General features: G+C 46.3%; 1 long non-coding RNA gene across 1 annotated transcript in view; it reads left to right on the top strand.

Annotated features, from left to right (window-relative positions):
• The window catches only part of LOC112543770 (uncharacterized), a 46,953-nt gene extending 28,318 nt beyond the window's left edge, over positions 1-18,635 (top strand). The window contains exon 3 of the long non-coding RNA XR_012906980.1: positions 18,450-18,635. This is a non-coding gene — a long non-coding RNA (uncharacterized LOC112543770). The remainder of the gene's footprint in view (positions 1-18,449) is intronic.
• Positions 18,636-18,888: the final 253 nt, after the last annotated feature.

Genomic DNA, 18,888 nt, shown 5'->3' with positions numbered 1-18,888 from the left:
CTACACAGCCCTTAATTCAAACTACTTAATTTGAACTAGGCATTAGTCCTCATAGAATGAGGTTTACCTAGTTCGAATTAAGCGCTCCGCTAGTTCGAATTAAGTTCGAACTAGCAGTTTGGATGTGTAGCGCCTATCAAAGTTAATTCGAACTAACGTCTGTTAGTTCGAATTAACTTTGTAGTGTAGACATACCCTGAGAGCTTGGTATGTTTTGGGTGGATTCTGGCACTGAGCTAGTGGTGGGCAGCCCCGGCACTGAAAGGGACCTGTTGGAGAGCGGGGGCCTGGGTCCTCCTACCCCATCCCCATTAACTCCCTCTGGGGGATGCTACAACTGTGGTTAATGGCTTGGGCTGCTAGGCCTTACTGCCCTGAGAGCAGGGAGTGTTGCTACTGACTCTAGCTACTAGGCCTTTCTATCCTTCTAGAAAGGGGTGTTTTACAGATGGGGGTTGCTAGGTTGGATTGTCTCTTTAGAGATGGGGTGTAATTATAGGACCTGAGCCATAGGGATGAGACACACATGGGGTAGAGCACTCTTCAGGGGACTCTAAACTCCCTGCCTTAGAGGGGGTTGGGCATAACCACCCTGTGACACATGTATATGTTGATACAGTATTTTAGAGCTGGTAGCACAGGGCCCTTGAACAGAGAATCCATGAAAAGGTTTTGTTATGCACTTAACTCCCCTTTATGTGCAAGTGTGAATGAACACAGTATTTTGTGCAGTGTTGCTGCTCTGTTAATTCACAGGCTGTATTCTAAAGATTAACTACTGTGTTATAGTGGAGTTCTCCTGCCTCACCCAAAAATATGGTGAAAAGATCAGGAGTGAAATCCTGGCCCTATTGAAATCAGTAGCAAAACTCCCATTAGCTTTATTGGAGTCATTATTTAACTCCAGAATTAAAAACAGATCAAGCAGCACGGGGTACCTATTTAACCTGCATTTAAAGAATTGCTCCTGTAACAGTCTAATGTAGCCCACCACCATGTCACTTCAGAGTTTGGGTGCTACTGTGATTAAAATACAGACTTTTTTTAAAAAATCAAACAGCGCCAGATGGAACAACTGTAACTATGTGTCACCAAGGGCCAGGTTTGACTAGTCTGTGCACACCACCAAGCCAAAAGGGTTGAACTTTGAATGGGAATAAAGCACAGCTAGGGTCCTCCTGGTTGCTGTCAGACTGTCTTACGGTGACATTGTTCCAGAAACCTCTTGTGACAGTGGGATTGCCACTCTGAGGAAATCTTCTTTGTATTATTGGCCAGAGAGAACCCCACCCAACCCCTGGAAAAAAATAGTCTTAAAACTTTTCTTCCAAACAAATGCATTCGGTATATTTCTTCCCCAAATCCTACAGCTAGGGTGGAGGGAGATAAGAAGACTCCTGGAGAGACAAATAAATCTCTTCTAAAGTAGCAAAAGATGTAATTGGGTGGGGGAAAGCTAATAATCTTTGCATTCAAGCTCTCTCCTGGCTGTGTTTGAGTTTAATATAAGCAAGCAGCCTAGCAGGGATTACAGAATTCTCTCAGTGCACTGGAAGGCCAGGAATTTTTCTTTTCATACATCATTTACAAGCAGCTGCTATGACTCCACAAAGTCAGTACAACTCTGCCACACAGGGAAGCAGAATGTAGGAAATTTTGAAGCAGGCTGTTTTGTGGCTGCTGTTTTTAAATAGAAGTTCTGCGTTGTCACGCTTCAGCTGTACTGGGATGGAATCAAAGGGCCAAGGGCGGGGGGGAAAGGGGGGCGGGCGGCGGCGGGGCTGTTTCTTTTTGAATTTTAATGTCTTGCTGTCCTGTCAATTACTAATGCTCTTTGTCTAGAGAAGACTGGCACATGATATGCAGATAGCAGGGTGATTTGACATTTATTTGGTAAGTGCTCGTTTTCTACTGAATTGATGTAGGAATTTCAGCAGTTAGCACCGGAGTCATTTGTCAGAATTTCCAAGGAGATTGTTAAATGACAGACAGCCATTCAGAAACAGATTTCTCTCCTCATTGGCTCAATGGATGCCAAGAAAAGTTTGACTGACGCCCCCGAGGTGCAGGCACTAGCTATGCCGGCCATACATCCCTCATTTTCCAGGACAGTCCCTATTTTTAAAACTCTGGCCCAGTGTCCCCATCAAGTAATGAAATGTCCTGGATTTCAGGCCTGTATGCAGGGGGCTGCAAACGCACCCCCTCTCCCAATGGTCTTCCCATCCTGTGAGCAGCGTCTCTCCTGTGGGCCAAGTCAGTAGCACCTGCCCCCCTGCAGACCGAGCACACCCCCTCACTGCACTCACCAATGCCTCAGCCTCCTGCACCAGCCACCCCAACTCTAGGGACACCGCAGACACCTTGCAAACTACTGCGGGGCGGGGGAGAGCGTCGTGTCAATCAAAGGGTGGATGCTAAAATCCCACCCCTTTCTATGGTACGGGCAGGGCTGCGAACTGGAAAAGGCAGCCGCGGCCTTACTCCAAGCCATGCCGAGCCACAATGTGCATGCACAACAGCACCCTCCTGCTAGGAGCAGAGGCCAGCTGTGGTGCCTTTGGCGCTTGTGGGGTCCGTGCGGGAGACAGCTCCCTGCGCTGATGAGGCGGGTGCTGCGTGGCATTAGGCACGTGCACGTTCCACGTGGGGCTCACACTGAGGGTGGTTGTCACCCTCCCCTGCCAGGACAAGAGTTTTCGTTTCCTTTTCTTAAAAATGCGGCTCAGGGTCTATGGGTGAGGAGGTAAAATCCTGAAAACATGACCAAGGCTCTTCCCCCAGATGCACACCCCCTGGAAAGACACATTACTCCAAGCACCCTCCTGGGCAGACACCCTCCTCCCAATCTGCTCCTGCATCCTCTTTTGCTCCTGCACCTCCGTCCCCACAGTCTGCTCCTGCATCCATTGTTGCCCCATCCCGCCTGGCCACACACCGTACTCCCAGGCTGCTTCTGCACCTTATCTCCCACCCAGACCTCGCAACCTCTCCCCCTTCTCACCCCACCTCCCTCCCAGATCCTGCACCCCCACTTGCTGGCAGCCCTGTCCCACACTCTGAATCCCTCATTTCTTCCCCACCTCGGAGACTAAGGGGGTCCATAAAATCCCCTAACTCCGGAACCCCAGAAAAGTAAATCTGGACTATGGGAAGCCCTGAACCTCAATCCCTCCTGTCCCTTACTCTCACCCCATGGAGCTGGAGTGCCACAGGAGTGAAGGGTCTCAGATGGGGGCCACATCAGTGAGGGCTGGGGGGTTTGGAGGAGTTTTTTTGCTTCTCACTTGTGTGGTCTCCAGCTGATTTTTTTTTGTGGGTCAGTGGCCCCCGACCCAAAAAAGGTTCCCATAAATGAAGAAAATATTGAAATCCCCCCCGAGAAACAACCCCAGGCTCCCAGCTGCTCCACAAGAGCCCACAGAGAGATCGGTTCTGTTACCACGGCGGTGAAATCACCATGTCACTCCGGTGTGGATGATGGACAGACTCTTTGTGAGTCTTCCTCATCCAAGCAGTTGATGATTAAAACAGCATGTTAAGATGCCACGTGAAAACACCTGGTGCATCCACAGGGAGGCAGGATGTATCATCTCTCTCCAGAGAGAGTTGTCATGACTTGTGTGTCTGGGTAAACAGGCCCTTTGTGAGCTCTGTGAAGAGGTGAGATGTTTTGTCTTCAAGTTTCAAGGGATTTGTTCTTCTGTCTTTGGGCTGCACGTTGCTTAGACCTGAATGGAGTTGGCTGTGATGACGCATTTCTGAGTTATTCTGACACTAAAAGTGAAACCTGTGCTAACGACCCTACATCCAGTGAGAGAAAGCGCTGCTGTCAGAAGTCAATTCAAAGTCTCTCCAATTTTCTTCAAAGATTGCCTCTACCGGCAGTGGGGCTTTTACTGGTTGGTCCCTTGTATTTTTGAAGGGTGACTAAATGTAAACTGGGTCGTCTTAGGTGAAATCAACAGATTGATTTGTGCTCAGTCCTAGATTAAATTTAAATTGGATCAGACCCTTTGTAAGCAGGTTGGGAAGTGGTCTCATTTGGCAATATTATTAGGTATTATTTACCTAATATAGGCATTGCCATCATGGTATTGACATATACATTTCTCAGTAGCTTTACATATAAAATAGCCCAGCCCCATTGACCTCCATGGGAAATGGACCGTTCAAGAAGTGGGGGGAGAGGGTTAGTGACATGGTCTTCTCCACCCTGTAACTGTCAGAGTTAGTCCAGTATTGTCATTATGACTTGTGGAAATGGAGGACACTTGATAGTTTTGCAGTAACTTCAAAAAATGCAGTCACAGTATCTCTCATTAGGGACGTAAATTCCCATTCCTCAGTGAACTGGTTTATGTTAGATCACACTGGGGCTGCTGCTGGCTCCCAGCCCCCTCCGGAGCATCCCCTGTCTCCAACTGGCTGGACTCCCCATGGAGAGAGGCTGCTTCAGACATAGGTGCAGTCCCTACCTGCTCTGAATGAGAGCGACCCTTGTCTATAGCAGGCCTTCTGTGGGGCTGGGGGAGCCCCCTGCCTGCAGCAGGTGGGGAGCTGCTCCAGCCCTTTCCAGTTAATTACTAGTTAATTGGATCTGCTAAGTATCATCTGTTCAGAGGGCTAAGGAAGTTGTCCCATGCAATTGTGGGATAGTTCAGGATGACTCCCAGGATGAGTCAAATGGGGCAGCATCTACCCTGCAAAATAATAGATCTCGGATCCTGGATCTTGTCTTAAATTGAGGTGCTGCAGTGTCATGGGACTCTAGTCCGGGACCTGGGTTAATGTGATTGCAGACCCAAACCCATCCCTATTGGTAGAGGACAGTGGGAGGAGTTTTTAGAGAGGTCACATGACACCCTTTATTTCCGGTCGTGTCTCCATCTTGACACTGGAAGTACTAATCCAGAGGCGGGACTTCCTGTGGCAGGTGGGTGGGGCCTAAGGGATCAGTGGGCATGGCTAAAGGAGTCAGGGGGCGTGGCCAATGTGTCCCCATTTTTTGTTCAGAAAATATGGTCACCGTAATTATAGCACTCTTGTGGCTGTCCTTCCACATTGCCACTAGGAATATGCTTTCATCTAATGCTCATCCTGGAGAGATGATGATACAATAAATGTGTGAGGCAGGAGGAGCTGTTGGGATCCTGCCTGCCCCTGGTAAGGAGTTTTTGGAGCTCTCTATCAGCTCTCCAGGCAGAAGCTGCACCACTCTTCTGCATAATACTCTTGGGAATATGGAAGAAATAGTCAACACAAAAAGAATGCATGACAATCTGGGAGAAACAATTAACAGATCCTTGCTCCCCCAGAAATAGGCCCATTCAGTATGCAGAGCTTCCACATTGTGGAGATACATCTTGGAGAAGTCAGGAAGCAGAGAAGATGCAGAAAGATCCAAGCAGAGATCAGAGCAGGGTAGGAAGTGGAAACTGTCAAGCAAGAGAGAACGAGCAGAGAAAAGATACAGCAGGTAAACCAGAGGGACAAAAGAACCATGGGTCACAGAGTGGAAGGCAGGAGCATTGGAAGCCTGTGGGAAAACAAGAAATAGAATTGAGGGAAGAAACAAGAGAAAGGATGCAGAGGAGGAAAATGGGGAAGAGTCAGAAAACAGAATAAGATTAGTAATTCTTAGCACTTGCGTAGGGCTTCATAATTCCAAGTCACTTACAAACATTAGTTAGGGAGTTAGAGAAGGGAGACAGAGATGGGGGAGGAGGGCGCGACTTTACCTTGCCCTTGTCCATCACAAACAGAAGGTGCTGTCTCATGAGGAGCTCATCAGGAAAGGGATCCGAAATTGCCCTAATTACATTAATCAGCAGACTGGGAGATGGAAGCTACAAGGATATATTTGTAAATGGCTCTTTTTGCATCTCCTCAGCTATAGCTGTGTCGTCCAGACTTTGGAATGCAGAGATTTTTTTTCCTTCCAACTATATCCATGCTACAGTTTCACGGTTTTGTTTTCAGCAATTCCCTATCAAAACGAAACCAAACCTTACAAATCTTATACCCACCTGTCACCAGCAGGTCTGAATCAACACTGCCTCTGCCGCTAGCTTGTCCCTCTCCCTGAGCCTTGGAGGAAAAAGCTTTGAGTAACTCTCTTTTCCTTTATGCTGCATTTCAACCTGCCACAATTTTGCATCACCATGCGACACTATGAATTCTCATGCTAACCGATCTCGCAGTGGCTGAGCCCTTCCTCCTTTTGTGTGCTCCTCCATCCCCTGGAAATCAATCTAATTTCCTTAACCTAGGTCTACTTGAACCACTGCATTGTCCCCCAGTGCAAGATTCGGTGCTCCTGGATCAACCTATTATGTAACTATTGTTAATGATCATAGAATCACCCTGATTGCAGTTTAAGCTGCATGTGCCGTGCTGAATCTAAGGAATTGAAAAGCTTTTATTTTGAACATGATGAAAACCTGTGTCTGTCTTTATTAAGATCATAACAGCGCATGTTGCTAATTTGGGAACAAGCTACTCATGCTATCTTGTCACTTCAATTTTCCAGACATTGTATTCTCAGCTTGGGCGAAGTTTCTTTTCCCTGGCGTACCGCCTTTGGCTGCTAGTGTACAGCAAGTCCCAAAGTCGTGTAGGATCACAGGGAGCAGATCACCAAGGAGAGGTCTAGTCCAAGAGCCAGGTTTTTAAAGGTGCTAGGCACATTCCCAAATAACTTTTGAGTACCTGCAGCCTGCCAGTCAGACCCTGGCTCTCACCAGCTTCTGTTTTCTTTCGTCTTGCTTGATGACTCTGTTTACTGCTTAAATGCCAAGTAAGGAGCATTCATTCCTTAGGCCAAGGTAGGTCTGCTTGATGCTAAGTGTGTCTGAGCCTGTATTTTAGCATCAGATAGAGGATATTTAGAGCTTTACACAACACTGCTACACGCATTTTACCATAATACTACCAACCAGTTTTCAGATACCTCACAAGGCGTTCCTTGTACAAAGAGTCTTACAGTAGCGTGTGGGGTGTGCATTCAGAGATGCACTGCGTCACCCCAAGCTATTCCACAGAGGCGTCCCCGTTTCATGGTGTCATGGAGCATTGCCTAAAAGGAGTAAGGCGCTAGCATAATCTGCGCTGTTCCAGAGTCCTCCAGCCGCCGCCTGTCGAGACAACGCCAATGTTAGAGAACAGCGTTAGTGCTGCCTATAAACAGCCACAGTGCTGACTTGAGGAAAAGTGTAGTGAAAGTGCAGGCCTGAGAGTCAGGAATCCTGAATTTTAGTCCCAGCCTTGACATGGCTGCATGGGCTTGAGCAAATCATTTAACCTCTCTAGGCCTCAGCTGACCCAGCTCATCAAAGAGCCATTGTAACGCTGATTTACGAGGCAGAGCAGCTTAAATTAAGTTAATTAATCTCTTAGGCTATATCCCAAGGAGAGTCAGGGCTGGGAAGGTTGAATTAGGAGGGAGCCCAGCTGAGGAGGACCTGGTGGGACTAGTTTAAAGCCTGGAAATTGGGCCCAGAAGAAGTTTGCAGTGCAAGTAGTCTGCATTTATGCCCTAGGTCGGAGAAGGAAGGCATGCTATGGGTGGGGGGTGAAGTAATCTGTCTGGGTGGAGGTAAATCCAGACATGTGGGAAGGAGTCCAGGAAATAGTAACCGGGTCTAGGAGAAAGCAGGTCAGTTGCTAGACATAGGGTCCCTGGATTGGAACCTGGTGTAGAGCGCAGTCCCAGGTTAAGGCAGGGGGTTGGACATGATGAGCTCCTGAGGTCTCTTCCAGCCCTAGTATTCTGTGGTTCCCCTACCACTGACTGAGTCAGTGCCTGGAAGAGCTATCCACTAGGACTTTGCTACCCCCGAAAGGAATGACTCCTGTGAGCTGACTGGAGAGCCCACCCACAAAAAGAGCCCTCAAAGCAGGATGTAGATGAGTGGCAGAAGTGGGCAGCAGACCAGGAGGGAGCTAATTCCCCAGCACAGCCAGGAACAGGCACCCTAGAGATGTGAGCACCCCAGAACATAGGGCGGTGTGAGATTCAGTGAAATGGTTTTTGAGAAGTGCTCTCTGCTATCAAAGGACATGGCATTATTTTTACTGACAGTAAATGCTCCAGGGTCCTTTCTCTTTCCTCTTCCCTCAAGTGAAGGATTAGAAAGCTACCACCACTCAGTATTCAGAAACCTTCCACCCTCAGCAGCCATTTTATTCAGCCATCTCGATGTGCAAAGATAGAACTTTTGTCTTTTAGGGTACGTCTAGACTACATGCCTCTGGCGACAGAGGCATGTAGATTAGACTACCCAGCATAGGAAAATGAAGCGGCGATTTAAATAATCGCCGCTTCATTTAAATTTACATGGCTGCCGCACTGAGCCGATCAGCTGTTTGTCGGCTCAGCGTGGTAGTCTGGACGCTCCACGGTCGACATCAAAGGCATTTGTCGACCTCCCAGGTATGCCTCACTCCCCTGCCCTCACAACCAACCTGGCCTTCAGCCTTCCCTCAAGCTCGTTTTCTAGATCTTGAATAATTTTTGTTGTTCTTCTCTGGATCTTCTCCAAATCTTTTTTGAAATATGGTGCTCAGAACTGGACGCAATACTCCAAGTGAGGCCTAATCAGTGCAGAGTAGAGCGGAAGAATCATTTCTCATATCTTGCTCACAACACACCCGTTAATGCCCCCCAGAATCATGTTTGCTTTTTTTGCAACAATGTCACACCATTGACTCATATTTAGCTTGTGGTCCACTATGACCTCTAGATCCCTTTCTGCAGGACTCCTTCATAGACAGTCACTTCCCATTCTGCGTGCGTAAAACGGATTGTTCCTTCCTAAGTGGAGCACTTTGCATTCATGTTCGTTATTGTCACACAAGTGGGTTATGAATGCGGTCTAAAGCCACACCTTCCCTTTCAGCCAGCCTTTCTTCATGCTCTTAGCACATTCCCTTTATAACTCTATAACTCTATAACTGTTTCAGGTAGGGGGATATATTCTGCCCGAGCCAATATTTATAACAATATTTCTTTGTCTATTTTGTAATGTATAGCCATTTGTTGAAACATGATATTAGCATCAATAAAAAAGATGTGAAACTTGAATAATTTGTCTGGAGTTTGCTAATGTGAAATACCATCTGCAGTACAAAATTGGCTAGTAAGTAATAGGAAACCCACTGCTTATTTTGGCTCATGGGTGGCAGCAAAATCAATTAGCTACTTCTACCCATAGGAAGTTATTGACTTCTAGCCACTTTAGAAAGAAATGTGTCTTGAAATTGGTAATGCTACAAAATGCAGGGCTCATGCTGTGTTGCAGGAAGCTCCTTCATGTGGCTTGTTCCCCCGGTCTTTGCAAATTTGTGTGCCTGGTTACATTTTTTTTTAAAGCACGCAGAAGCTCCACTGGTTTGGTGGGGCTGCTAAATTACATTTGTGTCTGAAGGAACCTAAAGTACCAGGTGGCAGAACTACTCACCTCTAATTACTATTTCATAAAACTCAGTCAGCAAAACTTCTAATGAGTACTGTGCAGCCCGGGGTACTGTGCACAGTGGGGAGTTGGGGGGTTTTACATATAGACACCCCCAAACTACTAATTTAACACAGTATGATCCACACACTGTGAATCTGGCACCATATCAGACAAGAATATGGGACGGAAGGAAGGAGGCCAGAATATTACAGCGTATAGATCAATGCATGTGGAGCTAGGAAGTCATTGAACTGGAACTCGGCTTTCTACTCTGCCTCTCACCTTTTGTTGTTTTATGGATGTTTATTATACTAATTAAGCTGCAGTCTGAACTCTGCAAGGCAATGAAGATCTTCCTCCTACTGGTGTCGGAATATCTGACTGCTTGCTGATGCTTTAAATAAAGGCAGGTTGGGGACTGATTCGTGGAAATTGACACATGCTTGAGTAAGTTGCTTTGCTCGGAAGTGGGCTGAGTTTTGAAGATGGGGGAGTTTGAGTGGAAGCTTGGCTGGAAGCAGGGTCTTGCGTGAGTGCTGCAGATGGAACTATTCTCTGGACAGGTCTTCAGAGGTTTTTATGGAGCTTATATTCCTGTTTCTCAACAAAAGAATGGAACACTCGATTAGACCATGGAAAGCGATTTTGGTTTGCGGAGTGCATTAAGACAATTTATGTCTGGGGTTTTGCCAGGAAGCACATTATGTGTTGTATGTTCTCATGCAAAAACCCCCGAACATACATTGGTCAATTTTTTCCATTGAGTTCTCAGGTATCTAGTAAACTGGTTTTAATTCTGTTCAACATAGTTGGGACAGGCTTGTATTTCTAAGCTCTTGTGGTTGACAAAATTTAATTGAATATATAATGAATGTTGTATTAAGTAATTATTTGAACCCCATGGCAATGAAAAACGGAATTCCATTATGCTCTGGTATTTTACTTCTGATTCAGTCCTTGACGGATCTGTGTTTTGAATATATGAAGTCCTATTAACCTTGGCTTTGGTATCACAAATTAACTCTGAGTACTTGAATGGGAGTCTCATGGGGTAACTCCACATTGCTGCAGGAAGAGGGGTTGGTAAGACAGACATTGAAAGTTATGTCTTTCAGCTGAGCGGTAAAACCAAGGTGCTGGCCACTTATCATTACAGAGAAGATGGAAAGACTCAGACTAGAGGCATTAACCTTGATGTTCTGGCCAAATTCCAGTTTTTGTATTTACTTTCTTTATACTTGAATTCCTCTTGCTATTTCCACAGTATGCTCATCTTCTGTCTCTAGGGGTGTGTCTTACGCAGTAGGGTTTAACTCAAAATAAGCTACGCAAATTGAGCTACATCAATTGCGTAGCTTATTTCAAAATTGGGGACATCTACACAACACTTATTTCGAAATAGAGCACTCTTCCTCCGACTTCCCTTACTCCTCATATAATGAGGGTTACAGGAGTCAGAGTAAGAAGTCCTCCAGCTTGATAGTATTTCGACATTATTTTGAAATAACTGCCTGCTGTTATAACACTAGTTATTTTCAAATAATGTTGTTGTATAGATGTAACCTAGCTGTTGTATATCATTTCAATGTTATCCTGTTATGTACCCTTGATCCGGCTTAGTAAAAGATACTATATACATGGAATCTGTTATAATCCCTTTGTTATATCACAGGCTAGAATCTGGATCTCCAGATTGGTAGGAGATAGCATATCAGCATTGCTAGTGAGGTGGTGGTGACTTTTTTTTGGCTAGCTACTAAATCCAATGGAGAACTCTTTCTGTATCTAAGGCTACGTCTAGACTGTGAGCCTCTTTCGAAAGAGGCTTTTTCGAAAGATACTTTTTAAAAAGCCTCTTTCAAAAAAGAGTGTCTAGGCTACAACCAGTACTTTCGAAAAAGCAAGCCGCTTTTTTGAAAGAGAGCACCCAGGCAGTCTGGATGCTGTCTTTCGAAAAAGCACAGTTTGCATTACATAGCACCTTTTTTCGAAAGAGCATTTTCGAAAAAAGGAATTCTTCCTCGTAAAATGAGGTTTTCTGAGGCCGAAAAAACTGCTGCGTTCTTTCAATTTACTTTCGAAAGAACGTGGCAACTGTCTAGACACAAAGAAAGTTTTTTCGAAAAAACCCTGGGCTACGTCTAGACTGGCATGATTTTCCGCAAATGCTTTTAACGGAAAAGTTTTCTGTTAAAAGCATTTGCGGAAAAGCGCATCTAGATTGGCACGGATGCTTTTCCGCAAAAAGTGCTTTTGCGGAAAAGCGTCCGTGCCAATCTAGACGCGCTTTTGTGCAAAAAAGCCCCGATCGCCATTTTAGCCATCGAGGCTTTTTTGCACAAAATAGTACTGTGCTGTCTACACTGTCCCTCTTGCGCAAATGATTTGCGCAAGAGGGCTTTTGCCCGAACGGGAGCAGCATAGTATTTCCGCAAGAAGCACTGATTTCTTACAGTAGGAAGTCAGTGTTCTTGCGGAAATTCAAATGGCCAGTGTAGACAGCTGGCAAATTTTTCTGCAAAAGCAGCTGCTTTTACGAAAAAACTTGCCAGTCTAGTCACAGCCTTGTAGTCTAGACACACCCCAAGTGTAACCACTACTAGGCAGATTTGAACCTGGGAACTCTAGAGCTTAGTTTAGGAGCCTCTACCACTTGAGCTAAAAGTCAGCAGACATTCAGCTTAGTGGGTACAGCTCCCTTGTTCTTATCTCTCACTGTACGTGGTCTAAGTGCCCCTACATGGGACAGTGAACCACACGAGGGCTACATCTACACTGGCATGAATTTCCAAAAATGCTTTTAACGGAAAAGTTTTCTGTTAAAAGCATTTGTGGAAAAGCGCGTCTAGATTGGCAGGATGCTTTTCCGCAAAAGCACTTTTTGCGGAAAAGCGTCCATGGCCAATCTATACGCGGTTTTCCGTAAAAAAGCCCCAATCGCCATTTTCGTGATCGGGGCTTTTTTGCGGAAAACAGTACTATGCTGTCTACACTGGCCCTTTTGGGCAAAAGTCTTTCGGAAAAAGACTTTTGCCCGAACGGGAGCAGCATAATTTTTCCGGAAAAGCACTGATGATTTTACATTAGATCATCAGTGCTTTTCCGGAAATTCAAGTGGCCAGTGTAGACAGCTGGCAAGTTATTCCGGAAAAGCAGATGATTTTCTGGAAAAACTTGCCAGTCTAGACACAGCCTAGATGTGTGGGTTACACAAGCATCTAAAGTGAACCACCTACTAATAAACAGGTAACTGATGTGTTATCTAATGAATAGGATTAAGTGTTATAGCTTGAGGAACATTCTGGGCATATGGGCTCAGGATAATGCATTCTCTTCATATGAAAGGTAGATAGAATGGTAGAACAAAAATAAGGGATGTGATAAAAAGGCTGAAGACTGAATGGCTGCGGTATGATACAAAGGAAAATGAGACAGAACAGAAAGCAATGCAATAATAAGATAAATAGATGGCCTAGGTATGGGGAAGCAATAGGGCACGCGGGTTTTCATCAATATGCCATTGGTTCAAATCCAGACCAGCAGCCAAATTCTGCCTTTGCATAAATTCCATTTAACCCCATTGACCTTGATTAGTAGAATCTGGCCTCAAGTCCGTGATGATTCAAGTTCATTAATGGGCCTGAGCGAATAATTGATTATGGGTGAGTAATTTCTCAGAGTTCACCTGCTTTTCCTTGCATAGGCAGCTCACAAACTCCTGATTGATTCATTATTTCCAAGTTAAATGACTATTCCTTGGTGTGGGGGAAGGGCAATCCATTATTCTTTGACACTTCAGTTCTTACAGTCGGCTGGCCCATATGAAATTTCATACGTAGGAATTTTGAGACTGGTGTGAATCTAGCCCATGGAGTGCAGAATCCTTTCCACCTAGTCCAGTGGTCGGTGCCAAGAAACCCTGCCGTAGGTAGTTATGAAATAATATCCTCCTAGGGAAAGTTTCTTCCTAACCCTCATCAATCAGATTCTGGCTTGTACTCTGAAGCATGAAGGATTAGTTACTGAATTTTCACCAAAGAGACATGGAATGGCTAACAATACCGTTTATTTTTCTGACTGATCTGTTAAAGCCTGGTCTGATGGGGTATCCGCTCCACATCAGCTGTGAAGGGGTGAAGGTGGCTAGGTTTGCTGAATAACTATCAAGGTTGCACCTGGAGGAGGAGGTGGAGAACAATGAACACTAATGAAAGGGGGAAGTTCACCAGGCCCACGTAGGGTTTGGGCAGCAACAGGAGGTCTGTAGAATGATAATACTAACACTAGGGAGGGAAAAGATCTCAGCCTAGAGGGATAATACTAAGTGCAGGAGAGTAAAAAAGCAGCCAAAAGGGACTTTGTAGGAAACAGTCCAGGTAAACAGCATCAAGCTGTGGGACTAGGCAGACTCAGCTGCTGGCTGGACGGTCTCTGAGCAGGAACCCAGAGAAAAAGCCAGGCCTGGGTACCTCTAGCAGCCACTGGGGGATTAATACTGAGGAGCCAAGCACTGGAATCCTGCCCAGCACGGGTGGTCTAGAGAGACTCTGGAACAGAGCTCTCTCCCCAGCAAAGGGAAAAGGCACAGTGACCTGATGGGAGGGGCAGGCCCAAAAGAGGAAGCTGTCAAGTCCTGAGAGAGAAGACAGGAGCACCTGCAGGGAGGGGCACCAGACTGACAGCCCTAATCCCCAGTCTCTGTCACAAGGAGATGCTCCAGTGGGGAGCTGAGCATCCTGTGACCCACAGATTCAATATACCTGCTTTGAAATAAAGCAGGTGAGTATGGGCTTTTCTGAAAACTGCTAGACTTACAAATGGTTTCTTGGCTTTCAGAACTGAACGGGAACCGTAGCAAGTAATAGGTAGCAGGTTTAAAACTAATAAAAGAAAGTTCTTCTTCACACTGTGCGTAGTCAACCTGTGGAACTCCTTGCCAGAGGAGGCTGTGAAGGGTAGGACTATAACAGAGTTTAAAGAGAAGCTAGATAATTTCATGGAGGTTAGGTCCATAAAAGGCTATTAGTCAGGGGATAGAAATGGTGTCCTTGGCCTCTGTTTGTCAGAGGCTGGAGAGAGATGGCAGGAGGCAAATCACTTGATCGTTGTCTTCGGTCCACCCCCTCTGGGGCACCTGGTGCTGGCCACTGTCGGCAGACAGGCTACTGGGCTAGATGGACCTTTGGTCTGACCCAGTACGGCCATTCTTATGTTCTTATATGTAAGTAGAAAAGATAAGAAAGTAGAGTGACACAGAGGATTTGTATATCTGCTTTCCATTCAGCTGGCAGCCTTCTTACCAAACCATGAACACAATAGGCAATATTTTAGTGATGTGGCTACTAGCCAGTTGCTGACTGACTCAGGCAAATGAAACACCCTCCCACCCTTACAGAGATGAGCCCTGCAGGACAGGATTAAGGCATATGGAGAGCTGTCTATCCCTGTTGCCTGTTAGGTAGATTTAAATGGCAAGAAGATTTAGTCTGGCCTCAGGTCATTTCAAACCCTGATCAAGTTACTACATTCCTTCAACCCCCTCCCCAATAATACATTCTTTCTGCTCTTAAAAATGAGCTACAGCAAACCTGCCAAACTGGCAAGAGGCAGAAAAGAAACCTTAATCAATATTTCAATCAGCCACCTGTGGGTGACTGAGAATTGGTAGTTAAGGGCTCTCTTGGGTAAATAAAAAGCTCCTTGTTTTCTTTGAAGAAAGAGCTGTCAGAAAGTTTTGCTTCCTGGGGAATTTATTTTCTTGCATGGGCACTAATGTTCTTCAGCATAAACCAACCCATGTGAATTTAGTCTTCGCTTTAAAAATAAAACCTCATCTACTTACTTCTGAGGTTAGATTCAAAGGAAAAGACCGGGAGGGGGGAGGCAGGTTATGTATAAGATTTCCAGCTATGGTAAATTAATGGAGCCCTAGTCAGCTCCAATAACGCTGATTAAATCCGGTGACGATCAGATTCTTGCAGAGGAATGACTGGCTTGTTCATGGGCTGCAAAAGACGTCTCATCTCTTCTCCTAAACGTTGTGGTCCTGCTTTCAGAATACACTGCAACTGCAACCTTGCCGACTTGAAGGGGGTTTAAGGTGTAACTGTGTGGATTTTGCACAGTGTGTCCCCACTTAACGCGTCATCTGCCAGTAAGTGACAGCTGGCTGTGACACCCACGGCACCCCCTCCTCTCTAGCCACGTTTTGAACCAGGGACCTGCTCTGGGGTTTGAGTGGGAGGTAGGCGCGGAGGCTGCAATATGGATGCTGAGAGGTAAGAATATAATGCCTAGGGAACTTTTTCACGGGCTGACCTGTGCCAGCTGACTCAGGCTTGAGCCAAGGAGCTGCTGTCTCACTGCTATGGGGACTTTCGGGCATCAGCCCAAGGTGTAGGACCCAAGAACCCAGACTCCAGCCTGAGTCCAAACATCTTCTCCACAATTAAACAGCCTCTTTGCCCAGCCGGCATGGGCCAGCCACAGGCTTTTCATTGAAATGTAGACAGGTCCGCTGACAGGACAGAAATCAAGGAGCTCCCTTTCCCCTCCCTCAGCTGGGGCCACAAGCCCCCTCTGCCCTGGTGAAGAAACCCCAAGCGCAACCCCTCCTGCAGAGCCCTGGCCCAGACAGCCCCAGCCTTGTCTCCTCCCTTCCTCGGGCCCAGCCTGCCTGCTGTGGGGAAAGCTGCAGCAGCGGCTCTTGATTGAAAGACACTTCTGGTATGCCCCATGCAGGTTCCAGAGCCAAGTCACAACCTCCTCCCCCCCAAACCTTTCATGGGCCATTTCAAAAGTATCTTTCAGTCAAAAGAAGCTTTTCAGCAGGCTACTGCAGCCAGGGCCAGGAACCTAGAAAAGAGGAGTCTAAGGGGGGTATGGTAGGGGTCTATAAAATCATGACTGGTGTGGAAAAAGTGAATAAGGAAACATCATTTACTTATTCCTACTATATAAGAACTAGGGGTCACCAAATGAAATTAATAGGCAGCAGGTTTAAAACAAAAGGAAGTTTTTCTTCACTCAGTGCACAGTTAACCTCCGAAACTCCTTGCCAGAGGATGTGGTGAAGACTAGAACTTTAACAGGGTTCAAAAAAGAGCTAGATATATTCATGTAGATTAGGTCCATCAATGGCTATTAGCCAGGATGGGTAGGAATGGTGTCCCTAGCCTCTGTTTCCCTGGAGGTGGTGACAGGGAAGGGACCATGGGAGGATTACCTGTTGTGACCCCTCCCGAGTCTGGGGCATCTGGTATTGGACACTGTTGGGCTAGATGGACCTTTGGTCTGACCCAGTGTGGCCGTTCTTATGTTCTTCAGTATCCCCGGGCCCCTGTAAATTGCCCTGCCCCTACACAATTGCTCCTCCCCTCAGTCAGTGGGCCTGAGTGCAGATAACAGGGCATGGTAAGGCCTGCCTGTTAACGACCTTTTAATAGCAACCAATATTCCTCCAGGCGACTGTGTTGTTAAAGTCCGCCTTGCTTTCAGATCTCAGGTGACCATACTGGACTCGGGATCATTTCCCTTCCGACGCTTCTGAAGACTTGGTTCTGGACGAATAGACTGGCTTGTCCTTTGAAAACTTCCCACAAAGGTTGCTACTGAGTGAAGCTTCAGTTTTGTACCCTAGGGAGGGAAGCAAGGCCATGCCGGAGCACTGGGTGTGGCAGAACGCTAGCATTCCAGCTGATTGTAAGCAAGACCCACGAGTGGAGACTTTCTATGGCTGCGATCCTGCAATTGGCTGGGGAGGGCGGCTGTGCCAGCCCAGAGCCCCACTGCAGGATTCGGGCCTGGACCTGTCGAGGCTGATTTTACTTATTTTCTGATATTCACATGAGGCCCTTGTTTGGCATCTAGCCCTAGCGGATCACGTTGGTAAGCAGAAGGTCAGAGCAACTCAGAAGCAGGGACAAGCCGTGTACAGTCTATTTCACGCCTCCTCAGTCCCGTGGGGGTTAGCCCAGCATAAATGTCACACTAACCCCCCAAGGCTACCAGCGCACTGTTTGGCGTCGGGCGATTCAGCTCACTGCAGCAAAACGGGCTTCGTGCGAACAGTGCAATGTGCGCCGGGGATGAAAAAAGTGTCACGACAGTATTAACCCATTTATCCAGTGGCACTTTGACCGTGTAAAAGCAAAAGCTGCCATGCTCTGTGAATTGCTGCGTGGTGGAAAGCCATTTGTTTTGGCGCGCTGCAGTACTAAGAGTAATTGCTAAACATGTGTTTAGCCTGTCTCTAGACATTGGATAAGAGGTTCGCTTTCCTACTGCTGCCAGCCTGGCACCCCTCAAGAACTCTAAAGCCACTGAAAATAATAAGGCGGTGGGGGGGGAAGGGCGGTTAATAGTAGTGAAAGGTGACAGGAAATAAATCTTCAAAGAGGTGGAGTTCTCGGCTTTGCTCCTCACACAGCAAGCAGACACTGGAAATGCCTTGGTCTCCCTCTTCCCCACACCACCCATCCTCTATTGCTATCCTAAATACTAATACAATCTTATTCCCAGGTAAGTTTCTCCTGGTCTTGATGTACTTAGGGTTTTCTCATAGGGCCTGTTTGTCCCATCCTATATTTCTTTTGGAGAGATTGCAAACCTTCATATCCGGGATTACAGCCATTACAACCCACCTGATCCGACATCAGTGTGAGTCCAGATCCTGTATGCAGGTATTCAACACCCAACATCGGTGTGAGCCAGTAAAGTAAATGCCCTGGCTCCAGGGCAGTAGAGCCTGAGATTTTCTCACAGGGTCAAAACACGAGCTACTGATTTTCATATATTGTGGCTAGATGTGTTTGGGGAAATTATCCATCTATGTAATCATCCAGTCTGTGTTTACCTGGCATATCTAAGTTTCCATTGCAGGTCAATTAGAGGTTCCACAGGTTCCATGGTAAACTTCGTAGGGGGTGCTCACTTTTTTCAGGTGTCGCTTCCAGCCATATGACCCCCTCCCATTTTCGTTTAAATCTTCAGTTCGAAACGCTAAACACAGACAGCCGAACATGAACAAAGGGAATTCACTCTCCAGTCGTTTGTACTGCCTCATCGGAATGTGACAGTCAGCTGATAAACTTGGAGGTACAGCATAAAAAGAGAGGATGGAGGAGGATGCTGGGAGATGGGATTTGAAAGCTATTTCTCCAATGCTTAAAAAATTAAATGAAGAAAACCTTTGTTTTGTTTTGTTCTTGATTGATTTTCTTTTTCTCAGAAGCAGTTGGCTTACCAGTGAATGTCACGGCACTGGGTTTTGCCACTGTGTGTCTGTAATAGTATTTGGCTATAATGACCCTTTGATCTGAAGTGAATGTATCTTTAAAGATTTTAGTTTTACCCTAACCAGGTCTTTCACTGGTAAAGAAAGCCTTATTTTCTGTAGTCCTGCTGTCTTCCAGCTGGTTGACAGAGAAGG

This window comes from Pelodiscus sinensis, chromosome 13 (assembly GCF_049634645.1).
Source record: "Pelodiscus sinensis isolate JC-2024 chromosome 13, ASM4963464v1, whole genome shotgun sequence".
NCBI lineage: Eukaryota > Metazoa > Chordata > Testudines > Trionychidae > Pelodiscus > Pelodiscus sinensis.
Note: the sequence above shows the minus strand (reverse complement) of the source record. Positions and strands in the feature narration are given on the sequence as shown.